Source organism: Lathamus discolor, chromosome 6 (assembly GCF_037157495.1).
Source record: "Lathamus discolor isolate bLatDis1 chromosome 6, bLatDis1.hap1, whole genome shotgun sequence".
In the NCBI taxonomy this organism is placed as follows: Eukaryota; Metazoa; Chordata; class Aves; order Psittaciformes; family Psittacidae; genus Lathamus; species Lathamus discolor.
In genome coordinates, this window is record NC_088889.1 from 11512014 (window position 1) to 11526968 (window position 14955).

The 14955-nt window shown below is 54.9% G+C and overlaps 1 protein-coding gene across 6 annotated transcripts in view; it reads left to right on the plus strand.

Moving 5' to 3' along the window:
* The first annotated feature begins 241 nt into the window (after nt 1-241).
* Nucleotides 242-14955, plus strand: part of LRFN5 (leucine rich repeat and fibronectin type III domain containing 5) — a 53104-nt gene continuing 38390 nt past the window's right edge. For 3 of the 6 annotated variants that reach the window (XM_065685322.1, XM_065685324.1, XM_065685319.1), the window contains exon 1: nt 1354-1554. The gene's annotated coding sequence lies outside the window, so the exon portion shown is untranslated. Of the gene's footprint in view, nt 365-916; nt 1164-1353; nt 1555-14955 lie in introns of those variants that run through there. The other 3 variants (XM_065685320.1, XM_065685323.1, XM_065685321.1) reach the window with 3 other exon arrangements.

Below are 14955 nucleotides of genomic sequence, written 5' to 3' on the forward strand. Positions count from 1 at the left end.
AGCTCCTCTTCAAGGCTCCACTGGCAGCTCCCGTTGCTCTGCTTCGGGTCCTGCAACATCACCGACATTTTCTGACAAAACAGCATCAGAGAAAGGTGTCAGTATTTCATAGCATGAAATGCACTCTTCTCCCAGTTAGAGCCCCGCAGGCAGATAACGATCTCTAAATCCCTAAAAGCTCTCAAATTTATTGACCCCAAACCTAACCCAGCCTTTCCTTTTCCTGCCAGGGTCATCCCCTCCTACAAGTCAGGTATCGCAGCCCACGGCCTCACACCGGCGCTCCGCGGCCGGGCCGCGCGGAGGCAGGGGCAGGCTGTCGCCGGCCTCCCGGAGGGTGCGTAGGAGCAGATCCACCATGCAGGTCAGAGCCGCCGTCTCTCGGCCTCGCGTCTCCGATTCAGCGCCGCGGGCTAACGCTGCCAGTGCGTTTTCCGGAGAAATAACCAGGTCAAAAGTGGGCGCACCCCTCCCTGGCCCGCAACCGCCTCCCTGCCCCGGGGGCTCCCGCGGAGGGGCTGTCCCAGCCGCGCTCGGTCCCCGCCACCGCAGCTGGTGTGTGGCGGAGCAGGCGTGACAGTGTCCGTGCCGGTACCCGCTGCCCGGTCGCTGCTAGGCGGGGGGCGGCCGGCGGCACGTCTGCGCGGCGGCCGGGCGGCTGCGGCTCATCCGTGCGTACGGCGGGGCGGGGAGGCGCCCGGTTCCTCCAGCCCGCCCCGGCGCGGCGCGGGGGAGGCGGCGGCTGCCTCCATGCTGCAGCGAGCGGCGCTGCTGCCCGGGGCCGGGCGGCGGGCAGAAGCACGGAGGATGGGCGCAGCAGCCGCGGCGGAGGGGCGAGCCGCGGGCGCCGAGCACCCCGCCCTGCCCCGTCGCAGCGCCCGGCGCCGCGGCTGCTCCGCCTGAGCGCGCCCGGAGCGCAGCGGTGCGGAGCCCGCATGGCCCTGCCGCCGGCCGCCCCTGCGGGCTGCGCGGCCGCTCCGCTGTAGCAACCCCTTCGGGAAGGCGCCGGCCCGGCGGCGGGGCTGGCCGCAGCCGCGCTCCTCGCCACCCCGACCCCGTCCGTCTGTCCGGCCGCCCGTCCCTCCGTCCGTCCGGCGGCAGCGCCCAGGATTACGCAGCTGGGCGCGGAGCGGGAGCGCTTGGCGAGGATCAGCCTGGCGCAGGTACACGGCAAGGTCACCACCGGCCGGCGGGCACGGAGCGGGGCTGCCCGCGGCGGGGCTATGCGAGCGGGCTCTGCGGGCTGCGCCGCTGCGTGCCCCGCGCCGTCCCCCCGCCTCCCGCCCGCCGCCCGTGCGTGTGTGCATGTGCGCTGCCCGCCGCCGCCCGCTGCCGGAGCCGCGCCGCCGCGCCGCATGGGGCCGTCCGCGCGGGCTGCCCTGCCCGCCCCGGCCGCGGGCCGCCGCGAAGCCGCTCTAGGATGCGGCTGGTGAGCGCCGGCACAGGGCGGAGAGGCGGCCGGCCTGCCTGCCGCCAGACCCCGGAGCCCGCCGGAGCCCAGCCGCACCTGCAGGGGAAGCACTCCGGACGCCGTCCTTCCCCGGGAGGCGCCAGGTAATCGCGGCGGGAGGCCGTGCCGGCTCCATCTGCATTGCAGCCCGCGGTGCTTGTTCAGGGGGCACGGAGAACGGGGAGGGGAGGGGGGGGGGGGGCGGCGAGGTCCCGCGGCGGGCAAGGCGAGCCCCGCAGCGCGGCGGGCGGCACCGGGACGGAGCCGGGGAGGATGGTGGCGGCGGGACGCTCCTCCCGGGAGGGCGGTGGCCGAGGGGCGCGGAGCGGCGAGGGGGCTGTGCGGCGGGGCGGGCGCCCGCGGACGGGCCGCGCTGCCGCCGCTGCCCGCGGGACGGCGCCGGCGGCCGAGGGTGCTGCGGGGCCGCCTGTGCCTCTCGGCCGCCGCCCGCTCCGCACCGCTGCGCGCTGCTGCCGCCGCCCGGGGACAGCCGGTGCAGCCGCGGGAGCGCAGCCTCCGCCAGCGCGGTGCCGCGGGAGGGCTGCGGCCGGGCTAGGCGCGGCGGTCGCTGCCCGTGCCCGGGCGGAGGAGCCGCGGAGCCACCGCCGTGCGCGGAGCCACCCTTGGGCGCTGCCGCCAGAGCCGAGGTCGCGGCCGGCTCGGCGCCTCCGGCCGCGGGGAGTGCAGATCCCCCCGGCGGGGAGCGCGAGGTCCGCGGATCCCCGCCGTCCTCCTCGCAGCGGTCGCTGTCCTCCCGAGGGCCGCCCGATCCTGCAGTCCTCGCCCCGCACACACCTCTGTCGTTGCTGCCCTGTCGGGGGGCTGCCGCTGGTCCCCAGCATCGCGGGATAGGTGCGTGCTGTTTCCCTTCCCCTCGCCTCTGTCCTCCGTGTAGCTAACAATTCTCATATGCAGGAAGGCAAATGTAGGACAAGATAAACCTTTTCGTTCCTGCCGGAAGGTTCCCGTTAGAGGAGATGGCAGAGCAGTTGTAGAGGAGCCAGCAGAAGCATCGCAGCCATGTTGATGTCGGGAGCATACAAAGGTCCTGGTTCTTGGAGCAGATGGGGCTGGTGGAAGGGAGTGTGTGTGGGCACGGGCCTGGTTTGGGGCCATCACGCCTTGGAAGACATGGCATGTGCTAGGCTGGAAGCACTTACGAAAGCCCCTTCTAATGCTGCTGCCTGCCAGCACAGGTGAGGAGGCACAGGGTCTGCAGCCCTGGGATCTGCCATCAGTGTTTACCTGGGCACTGCCCTTTCCTTTCTGTCTGTGGCACTGAGCAGCAGTGTTTCCCCTCCTGCATCTTTGCCTTCTCCCTCTCACCTGGTCCATCATGTCTCTGGGGCAGGGACTGTTTCTCATGGTGGTGTGTGCCTAGAGCAGAAGGATGTTACAGTTTCAGTTGTGGATTTGAACCTCACCAGTCCCCCCAGCTGGGAGAGGAAGCTGGTTGCCCGCAGCTAAGCCCAACCCTTTACAGCCTCCAAATGACCCTCATGGAATGGGGTGGGCCAGGGGTCCCTGTGCCTGGTCATCGTGCTGTTTTGATAGCAGTCTCTCCCACCCTTCCCACCCATGCTTACACTTTCTTGTTTCCAAAGCAACGTGGTGTCGGTTCTTCTGAGCATCCTTGGTTGAGTGCTGGCATGTGTAGGCCAGCTCGGGTCAGTGCAGCCGGACAACAAACTGGTGTGATGAGATGGATCCATCCTAGGTCTTTAGGGTCTTCTTGGATGCTGCTGTGTGTCTGTGGGTGGCCACCTGCATGGGAGGGCCCTGGCCAGCTTTAGCAGCACCAATCCTGGCCGTGAATGTGTCCAGGTGTGGAGATGCCTGAATGGACTGCATGTTCTGGGACCGGTCCCACCACAGTATGGTGGGACCATGTCCTGCACACTTGGGCTGTTCTGGCCCTGGGTACTTGGGGCTGTGTGATCCTTGTGCTGCCTCAGGGATGCTGGGTGGACTCCCCACATGATGTGGGCTGTGTACAGGCTTTGCCTTGGTGTTAGCTTTAGGCTCTGTGATGCTGCTGTGGTCTGTCCTGGCAGATGGAGGTCAGCCACTGCTGATCCAGGAGTCAGGTTTGATTCTGCATAAAGAGCCGTACCAGAGCCTGAGTGTTCTCAGTGCCCAAACACCTTCCCGATCTATGTTTCTAAATACATACTGTACTCAAGGGATTATGCATTTGTTTAAATGCATAATAAATGTGTTAAAATGCGTAAGACTATCAAAATGCATACCAAAGCTTGCCAGTTAGGCCTCAAGTCACAAGCCTCACTAAGAAGCTTCTCCGGGCATTATTAGCTTGCCTTTCTGTTTTCAGAAAGAGCAATTACTGGGTTTATCATGGCAATGCAAGTCAGTGGAAGTAAACCCTGGGTATTTCAGGTGCCTAGTGCAAGTTCAGAGCACCAGTTCACGAAAAAGCACATGCAGCTGCAGGAGTGCACCCCAGATTGCCCTGCTCCAGTGGGGGCTGGTGGGCCAGGTTCCCTTGTCTTGCTGGTGACCAGGAGGAGGTCTGGGCTCTGGGGTGCAACACTGCTTGGGATGGTTTCCCTGGGGCTTAGCTGGAATTTTTTGTGTAGCTCTTGTCTGGAGAGGCTCCTGTTTGCCGCTATAGGTATGAACGGTGATTGGCTGCGGTCACAAGACAGGACAAGAAAGGTGAGGGGTGGCTGGTGGAGAAGCTGTACTGGGAGAGCAGCATGGTAAAGAGGGAGCCAGATCTTCCCCAGACAGAACTCCTGTGGGCTCCTACCACTGCGGCGGTGGGGTGTGGGGTTTATCGCCTGAGCTGAGGAGAGGGGCAAAGGCAGGTTTGCTGGGAGGGACAGGCAAGGGGGAGTGTCTTGGAAGGGTAGAGCACCGCGAGGTGCCTGGAAGGCTTGTCATCTGCTGGGGCACATGGAGATGTTTCAGACGCTGGAGAGCTAATGGCTTTCCATTGCTGATCAATATTGCCTATGCTTTCAGATGTGGTAACAGGTTCAGTTTTAAAGAGCAATCTTTTGAATATTCTCCGAGCAAGCAATGAGGCCAGAAAATCCTTCTAATAGCTTTGTTATTAACGGGCCTGCAGAACTTGAGCCAAACTGAAAGGGCTTAGGCTTGTCTAAGTGCTGTTGAAGCATTTTGGGCCAGGCATATTCCATGCATTAGGGAAGATTTGTACTCCTTTGACCAGACATCACTGAGTGTTGTCTATTTATACACGTCTAAATATATCCTCTGCAGTCTTTGGACTTTTCTAGCTAGTAGTAAAATTACAGTTCGATATCATGCTATTAAAATGTGCTTGCTGACACTATTTGATGAGTTTTATGCTAAGAGGTGTGTGTGTCAAATAAAAACTATTCTTGAGGTAATTGCCTAAAATATAAAAGCATGTTGTCGATGTAGATGGATAGCAGAAGGAAATGTGGTTGGACAGAGGCAGTACTGGAGACATGCTCAAGCCTGGAAAGCCAAATCCAAACCGGTGTATGGTACTGTTGCTTACGAGTGAACCATTCTTTCTAGAAATACGTATCAAATAATAATCCACTTTGCAACAAAACATTTGCTTCTAATTACTGAGATATACCTTCTGGTACCATGAAGTCTGAGGCATTGTTTTGAAAACAAAACTACAGATCTTAAAGAAGGAGTGACTTCTCATTTGCTAGGGCATGTGGCAGGTAGGGGACCCATGGGTGCCCCTGCTGCATGGTCCCATCCCATAGGAGCTCTGATGGAAACAGGGATGAGTTCAGAGGGAAGGGAGAGGGATCCTACTTTGTGGATGAGCTCAGTGGTCTGTTCCCACAGAGCTGTGGTGGCTGCAACCCAGAATCCATGGTTCCAGGCAGCCTGCAGTGTGTGGCACCCCACCACAGTGTCATGGCACGGAACTGCTGGCAGAGCTGGACCGAACATACGGTCTCACTGTATGCTGGGGTGGAAAGGGATGGTGATGGCTGTCCAGGCTGTGTTCTGGAAATGGTGTTAAAGACCCAGAGGTGAAAGATGGTGCCCTAATTCCAGGCTATCCCAAGTATTCCCACATATCCCTGCTGCAGATGGGTGAGTCTGTGTCCAGGTATGCATTTCTGTGGAGCTAGTGAAGGTCTTGTGGGGCTCCTGAGGAGGGATATGCTCCCAAGTAACAAACAAGATTGGTCATTGCATTGTGGTGATGATGGTAATGGCTGTCTGACTGGCCTGCAGCCTGTCATGAAATAATAATGACTATAATTTTATTTTTGGCGACAGCTCCCACTGACGATTCTTGGAGAGCTAAGAGAGGCTGCAGAGGAAGGGAGAGGGATTGGTATTCATGAGGGAGGAGATGGGGTGAGGAGAAGGTGAAGGCAGGGCTCTTGGAGGAGATCTTGGCCCAGAGCTCCTTAAGTCAGGTTGCTGCATGCCCAGGGTAACTCGAAGATGGGCTCTGTGCCTCTGGGCTAATGCTGGCCCCTTGGTCTGGGCTCCATGAAATGGTGTGGTGCCAGGAGCCGTGCCCTGCCAAGGACCAGCGAGCATAGATCTACATGGCAGCTGCTTTAACTGCCAAATTGTCGCATTGTTTGGACAGTGGTTTTGTCTGAAGGGCTCCTTGCCTGTGTGCCTCTCTCCTGGCTTGCCCACTGTCCCCTGCTCCGGAGAGGCTGGGTGGGGTGCGTGTTGGGCGTGCTATGCCTGTAGCCTCAACTGGGCAGCAGCTCTCATATTCCCGTGGAATAAATAGCTCTACAAATAATATTTGCCCCGAGCAGGCTGAATAATGCAAAAGGTGATTTGCCAAATGGCTAATTCAAGCAATAATGGGAACCTTGGTGAATTCCTCCCTGACTGCATATCATCTGGCCAGTGTAACTGTGAGTGTTTGAAGCTAGTTCCTTATGCTGCAAAACCCATGTGCAACACTTTGCTTCTGAGATTGCTCTTGTAGATGAAGTTTCTCACCAGGAACTGTCTCTTAGGAAAACATTTATATGAGAACACATTAACTAGCTTTACTTTAAAGCGGAATATCTTGTTTTTCCCCTGAAGTTTTTGTTTAGGCTTCTCTGTCAAGATCACACTGGGCTTCTTTTGGACTGGAAACAGATAAAATGTGTAAATTTTCATTGCCTCAGCATTGTTATGTTTCCAGATACCTGATATCCCTGGGTATTCATTTCTAATTCTTCATACTACCTATCATTTGTACTTGGCCAAGGGGGACAGAGAAGCAGGAAGTCTGAGCTTGACACAGGAGCCTGTGGCAGGGAGCTCTGTCAGCCATATGCTTCCTGGAGCAAAAGGACTGACCACCAGCTGTAATACAGAAGATGTGAGGAAAACACAGACAAGGGAAAAAAAGCATGGTAGAAAAAGTCACGCCAAGAGGAAGCTCCAAATTCTGTTTTCAGTACATTGGTGACAGCACTGCTGGTCCCAGGATTTGGGATGGGATTTCTTTAACACTGAGAAGTAATGCAAAGATGTTCTGCTGCACGTAGGTGAGGTGCGGATTAACCTCTGGGGTTTAGCCTGAGTTAAGAGTTTAGCTGTTAATGTGCAGCCTGCCCCAGCAACGGAAGGCACATGCAGGTGGCAGCGCTGTCGGTGTGCTGTAGCTGCATTGTTTTTGTTTTCACCAATGCACTTTTAAAACAGTTTGTGTAAAGACTCCCTGACAGGGCTCCGTGGGAGCAGGTCTGAGTAAGGCGAGCAGGATTTGTCGCCTTGTCAGCTGTGACTCAGTGGTTCTGCCGAGTACGTTGTGTTTCACCAGAGAGCCTTCTATTCAGGACTGTGATTCAGCTCTGTGTGGAGCTGTTTTTGCTGTGCTGTGGGCAGATTTGCTGTGCACGGGGCTCCTCCTGACACATCAGTGTTGCACCCCAGCTCCCCTGGAGCCTGGATGCAGCGATGCTGCTCTTGTGGGTCGGGACCAGGCTCCAAGCTGCAGCTCCAGAGCAGCGACTGCTGCTTGCCCCCTGCCAGTCAAGCCTCAGCCCTGGCCGTGGCCATTTTTGGGGACAGCTTGCTGTTCTGCAGGTGTACTGGAAGGGGTCTGCGGACCAATGGCACCCTGGTCAGGAGAGCGGTGGGGCTCTGAATGCCATGATTGAACTTGGGTGAGCTGATACAGAAAACTGATCATCTTCTACCATTACAGTGTAAAGAGATGAGACTAGAAAAGTACAAGCCCCAGTGCAGGCTCCAGTGGTGTTTGCCAGTGCACAACAGCAGGGTTGTGCTGCAGGTAGATCTGGATGGCAGCCTTTGCTCATAGTGTCACTTGTGGGTCTGGCAGCACTTGGGCCCACTAGGTTACAGCTTGGATCCCAGAGATGTTTTGTTGCACATCCCAGCTCGATGCTGCACCACCATGACTTCTCTGAGTTTGAGCTCTGTGTGTGCCCTGCTGCTGGGGAAAACTACGGGAAGGCAGCTGGTCCTCACGCTGGGAAGAGCTGGGCACAAGGGCTATGGGGTGTTCATGAAGAGGACTGGACCTCCGGCTGCTGTGATGCTGCAGAGGCTCTGCCCAGTATTATCAAGCAGTGTGTCCACACAGGGTCTTCTCCTTGGGATGCTCATCCCTTGGTGACCTGGCCTTAGCAGCAATAGATTAGGCCACTCTGAACACGTGTTTTCATCCCCAGGCATGGGGCAAGGATTTTACTTAGTGACCAGTTTTGAGGGTGCAGTCTTCTTTCCAGTACTACTTGTTCCCTTGCATGGAGTTCTCCTCTTACTGTAGCTGGGCATCACAGATGTGCTTCCCCTCTGTAGATCTCCACGTTGGCAGGCAGTGAGGACCACTCCCGCTGGGGTAGTGCTGGAAATACCCACGGGGACATGGTTAGTGCCCTACAGCATCTCTTTGGTTGTTTATGATGAGGAGGTTTTGTCCTGTTCCAGACAGAAGATATTTCAGTGCATGGTTTGGTAAAATGCAAGAATGACAATAATAAAACATAGACCTGCTCAAGTAGGTCCAAGAAGGCCATGAGGATGCTTCAAGGGCTAGGACACCTCTCCTAAGGAGACAGGCTGAGAGAGCTGGGCTTGTTCAACCTGAAGAACAGCCTTTCAATACCTAAAGGGGCCAACGAGAAGGCTGGAGAGGGACTTTTGACAGGGGCATGTAGTGACAGGACAAGGGGGAATGATTTCAAACTGACAGAGGGGAGATTTAGATTAGATGTTAGGAAGAAGTTCTTCCCTGTGAGGGTGGTGAGGCACTGGCACAGGTTGCCCAGAGAAGCTATGGCTGTCCCATCCCTGGCAATGTTCAAGGCCAGGTTGGATGGGGCTTTGAGCAACCTGGTCTAGTGAAAGGTGTCCCTGCCCATGGCAATGGGTTGGAACTGGATGATCTTAAGGTCCTTTCCAACTCAAATCATTCTGTGATTCTACAATGTGGTGCCCAGCCTGGCAGTGTGGTGTGGTGCCCTGGTGCATACCCTGAGTGGTGTGGCCTGCCCTGCTGGTGGCTGCTTGTGGTTGGTGCCTGTCAGGGTCTGCCCCATGCTGGGGCTGTGTTCACCCACCACCATGGTCCTGGGGGTGCAGAGAGGGGCCCGGAGGTGCCACTGACCTGGCAAACTCGGGTGTGGATGTCAGAGGGGGAATAGCCGGAGCCCCAAGAGCAGAGCTGGCCACTGCTCACCTGCTTGCCCCAATCCTGGAGCGCCTCCAGGCCTGGCTGTGGGACATCGGGTCACCTCCAGAGTTCCTCCCCAGCCCTTGCTGCAGATGCAGCTTCTTGGGGTGTCCCCTCTGGCCTGCAGCAAAGCATTGGGCACCGGGGAAGCCCTGGGGCCAGGGAATGTCCTTGCTGAGGCTCTGTCGGCTGCATAAGCACAGGAATGGCAGTGGGTGTCACAATGTGGGGACAGCAGAGAGTGTCATGGCATGAGGTTTGTCTCTCCTGCCATCCAATGCAGTGGCTCTGTTTGCCTGGCTGTAAAAAGCTCCAGCTTCTCGCTCCTTTTGGAGCAGCCTAACCTATAGACATTTTGATGTGGTGGTGGAAATGGGAGGTTACTTCCTCCAGGGCTCACATTTCTGTTGTATTCATTATTGCCCATTATTGCACCAGGTCAGAGACTCTGCTTCTAACTTACTTTATTTAGAAAGCATTCTGCAAACACCTTGTGTGGATTGAAGCAATGCCCATGTCCTTTCCTGTTCATAGAAAGAAAACATGATAAATACTGTGGGAAAAGGCGCACCAGCTCAGGATGGATAGTTACAGCTGCCTCCAGTTCCAAATGAAGGTTGTATTAATTTCTAAGGGAACAAATTAGGAAAACAGTTTTGAAGTGAGCTTTTCTACCATGGCATTGTGCAGTATATATAAATGAGTAAAAGATAAACTGCTTAGGTAAATGCGTTTTGCTTGCTTGCGTTGCTCACCCATGTGACCCTCAGCAGCTCTGAACATCTCAGCCACTTGCTGCTTGCATACAGGCTGTGTTATTGTCTTCCACTGTTTCTCTGAAGAGTACAAAGAGCTGAACTGAATAAGCTTAGTTTCTTCTGAGAAGCACTAAAGATTCCTATGTACAGACCACGTGACTGTATTTAAATTGCACCTGGAAAGTTAAAATAATAGAAATAAGTGAAATTGTGGCCTGCAGGATGTGAGACTCAGAATGCCACAAAGAGGCTAGACTTATTCATCACCAGCTGAAATTGAGGCTGTATGTGAAATCGGATACCCAAATGGTTCCCCGATTGTCGGTAATGCTTCCTTGATTTATATTGAGAATGTGAAGAGAGGTGAAGGATAAAAGAGGAGAGTGAAGGGCAAGAGCATTGCAGCTGCCACATGAATTATGAGAATCACTCACACTCCAAGGACACTATGTGTTTCCCCTGTAATGCAGACAGTCTAAACCAAGCATCTCTGGAGTAGCTCACGTGTCCTTCTGGGAGTGGGCAGCACCATGTGCAGCATGGCGTGGTGCATCAGGGAGGGCAGTTGGTGTGCCCAGGGTTCTAGCCACAGCCATGTTGTCCCATCCTCCCCTCAGCTCTGGTTTGGCTTTGGAAGCACTGCTGAGTATGAATATGTGAGTGGGTTTTTTACACAAAAAGCTTGATGCTGAACTGACATTTGCATGCATGGAACGTCGAGGAGCAGGACATCTGAGTTCTGCTGAGTGTGGTTTTCCTCTGCCAAGGCACTGCTGCCTTTGCAAAGCATGCTAAGTTTCATGGACATAGTCTTGGTTTACATCTATGTTAGCAAGTTGTGTTGTGCAACAGAAGAGGATTTCTAGGGTGAGATTATGGGTGATGAGGACCTGATGTCCCCACTATGTGTGTGGAGGGGGAGTGAGTGAGTGAGTGAGTGGCTGCGTGGTTCTGAGTTACCAGCTGGGCTTAAACCACGACAGGCATTAGGCGGGAGCTGTGTTGGTAAAGTCTGATGGACTGAATGCATATGAGGGGCTGGTGTGTGTCCAGGAGATTGCAGCACTCACCGGCCCCTTTCATTTTGCCTGGAAGGGGCGCCGTGTTCATGCTCTGGGATCACAGAATCACAGAATGGTTAGGGTTGGAAGGGAGCTCTGGAGATAATCTGGTCCACCCCCCCTGCCAAGGCAGGGCCACCTGCAGCAGGTTACACATCAGCATGTCCAGGCGGGTTTTGAATGTCTCCAGAGAGGGAGACTCCACAACCCTCCTGGGCAGCCTGTTCTGCTGCTCTGCCACCCTCAGTGGAAAGAAGTTCTTCCTCATGTCGAGGTGAAACTTCCTGTGTTTTAGTTTGTGGCCATTGCTCTGCATCCTGTCACTGGGCACCACTGAAAAGAGTCTGTTACCATCCTCCTAGCACCTGCCTTTGAAATATTTATGTGCATTAACGAGATCCCCTCTCAGTCTTCTCTAGACTAAACAGGCCCAGCTTTCGCAATCTCTCCTCATCAGAAAGATGCTTCAAACGCCTGATTATCCTTGTGGCCTCCATTGGACCCTTTCCAATAGCTCCTTGTCTTTATTGTTACTGCTGCGTGTGGGTGTACTTTGTTGTCCAGAGCCCAGCACTAGTCGCGAGCCCAGCACTGGACACAGCACTCTGGATGTGGCATCACCAGGGTCAAGTAGAGGGGAAGGATCATCTCCCTCAACATGCCACACTCCTTCCCATGCACCCCAGGATAGTTATTGGCCCTCCTGGCCACCAGGGCACACTGCTGGCTTGTAGTCAACTTAAAATCCACCTATACTCCCAGGTCCTTCTCAGATGAACTACTCTCTAATAGGTCAGCCCCCAACCTATAATGGTACTTGGGGTAGTGCACTTGAACCTCAACAAGGGATGGCTCTGGGGTGTACGCCACTGGGGGTCACCCCCTGGCACACTGGGGTGGGCAGGAAGCCTGCGATGGAGGGTGCCTCTGTGAGCATGGTGCTGTGCTGGGGGTATGGCGTCAGACTTGCCTGCTCCTGCTGCAGTGACTGCTCCACAGCCGCAGGAGCAGTGCTGGTGCTGGGTGGTGTGGGGTGGAGCAAAGCAGAGTGTTGGCTCAGGTTGCTTCCCAGCTCAGCCCAGAGCTGAACACCAGCATATGACACTCGTTATCTCTGCAGCTCAGAAGTACAGTGCTCAGGGCATCCTGATGGATTTGTGACATTCCCCATGGGACTCTGCGCTCATAAACCAATTAAAGGATTACACTGTTCTAATGTGGAGAGTATTCTTTGTTTATTAAGTAATGCAGGTATAATTCAATTAGTGACAGGCTGACCTGCTGATGTCAAGATGTGGATGCCAGCCAGGTCAGAGTCTTGAGCTCTGCTTTCCAGCACAGTGGCTTGCTTGCGTGTGCCCTCTGAGCCGGAACAGCCAGAGCTGAGGGAAGCAGATGCCCCTCTGGTAGGTCCCTCTGCCCAGCACAGAGTGAGGGGGAAGTCACTACAAGGGGGACTCAGCTAGATGCCGGCTCTGCTACACCCTCTTCCTAATGTTTGCATTGACTGTGCCATCTCCTAGCAGGAGCTGAGCCTGGATGAAGCTTTGGCTGTTTCCCCTTCCCATGCACTCATGCTTGCTCACTGCTGCCCCAGGGGAGGCTCTGGGGCAGAGCATGGACGCAGCAGTGATACCCACAGTGACCACAGCTCATCACACCACATCAGCCTGCTGCAGCCTCTGGTGCTGCCTGCTGGGGAGGCGAAACTCAGGTGCTGCCCAGCAGCTGCTCCACACATGGGCCATGGCTGCATGGAATGGGAGCAGAGAGAGCAGGACCTGGCTTGCCTGGGCTTCCATAGCACATGGCTTTGCTAGAGTAGCTGCCCAGCATATGGCTGAGCATTTGTAAAAACAGAGGGTTTTGTTTAGGCTTTTCTTCCATGCTCCTTTATGAAGTGGTTTCTAGCTAGGCTGGGTATTTAATGTCCAGCATGGGTAAGAAAGTACTGTTTCACCAGACAGTGTCCAAAACTTGTTCTGTCTGTGGGCACAGTGTGTGCCCTCTGTACCCTCTCCTGAGTGACCGTGGCTGACCATGCTCCCCTCCCGTCCCCAGCTCAGGCTCTGCCGCTGGTGCTGCACTGTGTTTCCAGCAGCCTGTGGCACCAAAGTGGGGGCTTGGGAGCCCCTGCTCAAGTGTCACAATGTGAATGGAGATGGAAGTGGGAGCTAAAACATCTGAGTCCTGTACACAGGGGACTTCTGCTCTGGGCTGTGTGGTTGCAGCCCAGAAGTCTGCGGAAGGCAAAGGACTGCGGGTGTTTCCTGTGGTGGTTGCATGGCCATGCTATGAGAAGGGAGCTCAAGGGTGATTGTGACTTGTGGTGACATGGTATCAGAGCAATGCTGGGCACACCTCTTCCAACAAAGGGTGGGGAAGGATTAGAAATGTAAAAAACCCTTCACATCAGTAAGACTGCACAGGAGTAACTCAAGAGTAGAATATAGCTAATTCACTGGATCTGGAGATTAAAGTTTAAACCTTGGTAAGAAGTGGTCTGCTCTCAGGCAAGACATACCATGAAATTTGGCCTGTGTGGCTCCAGCAGGTATCTGGGACCAGGTGGGTGAAAAAGCGTTTTCCAGACTACCAGAACTTTCCAGAAAGATCAGTAGGTTTCACTGTCCAAAATAATGAATTCTGTTCAGAAGCATGCTCAGGTGTTCCATGCAATTCCGACAAAAGTACGCTCAGTTTGCAGCACAGGTCAGGCAGTGCCTCCCTCCTTACATGCTGAATTCAGACGAAGTGTGAAAAAAGGGGAAAATGGAGTATCTACACACGTGTGCAAATACAGACGCGAAAGCAGCTCATGGAGCCTGGCAGTGATATAGTAATAGAAGTGCCTGAAAGCAGAAGAGAATTATCTCTGAGGACCAAGGACTGACTTGTAAACCCTGGAATAAATTGCTGTTATTTTGTAGCACTTACTTTCTCAGTTGCACTTTGCAGGGAGTTTGCTTGTCTGCCAGTTACTGAAGGAAAATCGCAAACTGCCAGTAGTCTGGCAGCTGTCTGTACAGTAAACTAGGCACTGAAGGTAAATAAGGCCTCAGCAGTAAACTGTTCCCCCTGCCAAAAAAAGCAAAAGGCAGAGGAGTGCGACCCTGGGCTGCTGTGGAGGGAGTGGAGCAGAGAGGCTGGGCAAGCTGCAGAGGAGCTGCTGCCCTGGAATCCCATTACCCCCCATTGCCCCCCGCTGCCCACACTCCCCGTTGCCCCCCAAGGCCTCCCCAGGGGAATAAAGGCATTGTTCATGGTGATAGTTCATGAGACACCAGATGGTAACCTCCTGCCTCTCCCTGGGGAGCACCCATTGCAGGAGAGGAGTTTACACTTTTTTGGGCGAAGGGGGAAACTAATGCTGGTTTTCTGTGAGGCTGTTCTGTGGTAACCATGGCAACTGGGTCTCAAAGACCAAGGGTTAGTACACAGGTTTCTCAGCTTTGGTGTCTGCAGAGGACAGTCCTTTGGATGCCTGTTCCCAGGAGGATGGGTGTCTGGGGGAACACAGGGTCTTTGCTGCTCCCAGGGTGGCAGGCACAGCAGCACATCTGGCTCTCCTGGGACTGATGCCTTCAGCTACAACACTTGTAATGCTTTAAACCTCCCAGCTGCTGCTTCTTTCCATGAGGCTCAAGTGGCTTCTTCAAGTCCTTCCCAAAATTAACAAGAGTGGAGGCTGTTTCCTTTGAGGGCAAAAGTGACAGCTTGGGGTCCCTGAGATTAGTCACAGCCCAGCAGCTCTCCTGTGATGCTTGGTGTGAGTTTATGTGTGCTGGCAGTGGTCAGCTCTCCTGACATTTTTCATTTTCCCATCCTTGGGTGATGCAGTGGCTTATTTTCTATTTACCTGTGCCCTGCTATTTCTTCTAACACATAGATTCATAGAATCAACTAAGTTGTGAAAGACCTTCAAGATTATCAAGTCCACCCTTTACCCCAGGACTACCAAGACCACCACTAAACCACGTCACTGAGGGCCTCATCTACACAGTTTTTGAACACTTACAGGGGCGGTGATTCCAC